We start from the raw sequence: 1,974 nt of genomic DNA, 5'->3' as shown, positions 1-1,974 counted from the left end.
ATCAGGACTGAGTATCAGGACTGAGTATCACGGCTGAGTATCATGGCTGAGTATCAGGACTGAGTATCAGGACTGAGTATCACGGCTGAGTATCAGGACTGAGTATCAGGACTGAGTATCGTGGAAACATGAAGAAAACAAATGATCTGTGCAGGTTACAGCTGTTGTTTCAGGACAAACTGTGAGGTCGTACTTCAGGATGGTTAAAGGAAGAACGTGATTTGTGTTTCAGCTCAAAGACGCAGGATGGTGATCAGCGTGAGAACGCTGCACAGACACTGCAGAAGCTGCTCACACAGGAAATCGTGGAACAGTGGATTTGAACAGCTGTGAGGTCATCGAGGGCCTGGAGCAGTAAGAGGACGGGTGTTGTATCGCAGGACGGCTGATCGGTTTGTTTCACTGACTCATTATTATGTTTTTCTTAATTTGGCCCTGAAACTCTTTGTTGTTTATAGACTAGATTCGCGCATTCAGCTCATATATTCAGTGTTAAAATAATTATTATAGGTAAAAACAGTCTACCTCGAACACCAAGCATGAAGAATGTGTACTCACCGTTTCAGGTGTAAAACACTCGGCTGGGCTCACACGCGTTTGCTGGCTTTATAAGTCAAAGTGGAGGTGACGCGGGCAGTGACGCGGGCAGTGACGCTGGCGGTGACGCGGGCCCTGCAGCATCGATACAAAATCAGTGTTTGGAGCCGACATTTACATAAAGTTTTATTTCTTAATCATTCTCGGTGTGCTTCACTCTGACACCACGAGGCTTCCGTCAGTAACAAATCTGCCTGCAGTGTAATCTGATTACTTCATTCCCTGCAGGCAGAATTCATGTTTTTTACAGTTTTTCTGGACAGTTGACTCTGCCCACTGTGTGGGGTAAAGAGGAGAAGGCGGAGCAGCAACCACCCTGTTCCCGTCCACAGAGATGAAGACAAACATCCAAAGTGTGAAACTTGATAATAACAAGAGCGAGCTGGTGTGCAGCCATACGCGGCATTAATCACCCTCCATACAGGACGCCCCTCTCTCTGAGATGCTGCTGCTGTTGCTAGGCAACAGTGCGACTGAGCCCGAGAATAAAAATGTGCTCCACTTTTGTGAGCCTCACAGATGCTGCTGCCACAGCGCCACCATGTGTCCGGCCTGGAAATGACCTGCATAGCAAATTCAAAAGTGTTAAATATGTTGGTGTTCGTACTTTAATTTGACAGTTACAGTCTTTAGACGTAAGTCTGAGGTGTAAAATAATACTGTTGAAATCGAGTGTTTCTATATCAAATCTGGAGGCGTTACAATGGAAGCGTGAACTCTTGACCTCTGAACTCTGAACTCCTAAAGGGGCTATGACACTAATATAGTAAATGCACAGACTCCGGCCCCAGCACCAAAGTGAAGCCGTTTCAGAACATTTCACTCTACAGATTTCTGAGTTGTCTGCCATGCTTGGTAAGTCATTTTTTTCTGAGATTGTTTTAATTATTATTACTTTCTTTTACTTTTGTGACTTTTTTTGAGTTGAGACAAAGCGGCGTGAAAGGCATTAGCCTCACTGCTCGGTGAAATCTGTTGTTTGCAGCCAAACACTATAGCCTTGGAAAACAGCTTGTATGTGAATATTCAGTCAGGTTTTGGCTCAATTACACCTAAAACAATGTTTAGATTGTTGACATAATGATGCTACGTGAAGCCTGAAAACCACCAAACCGACGTAGCAAACAGCAGAAGCGCTGACTGTGGGTCGACATCCCTGCAGAGTTTTGTGCACACGGTTTAGGTCAAAATGAAACAGACTGTTTTAAATGTAGTTGGGCATTAACTGTTGTCTGTGTTCTTCGGTTGTTTGAGAGAGCACCGTGTTAACAAACCTGTTCTGATATTGGCTTTAAAAATGGGCAATGGATTCGTATCTGGAACTGTCTTTTGGGAAAATACAAACCACATGTTACTCAGAAATTATTCTTTTTTTTT

The sequence above is a fragment of the Pundamilia nyererei genome, unplaced genomic scaffold (assembly GCF_000239375.1).
Source record: "Pundamilia nyererei isolate P.nyererei 1_Seehausen unplaced genomic scaffold, PunNye1.0 scaffold00139, whole genome shotgun sequence".
NCBI classification, from domain to species: Eukaryota; Metazoa; Chordata; class Actinopteri; order Cichliformes; family Cichlidae; genus Pundamilia; species Pundamilia nyererei.
The sequence above is the reverse complement of the archived record's forward strand: the minus strand, read 5'-3'. Positions refer to the sequence as shown.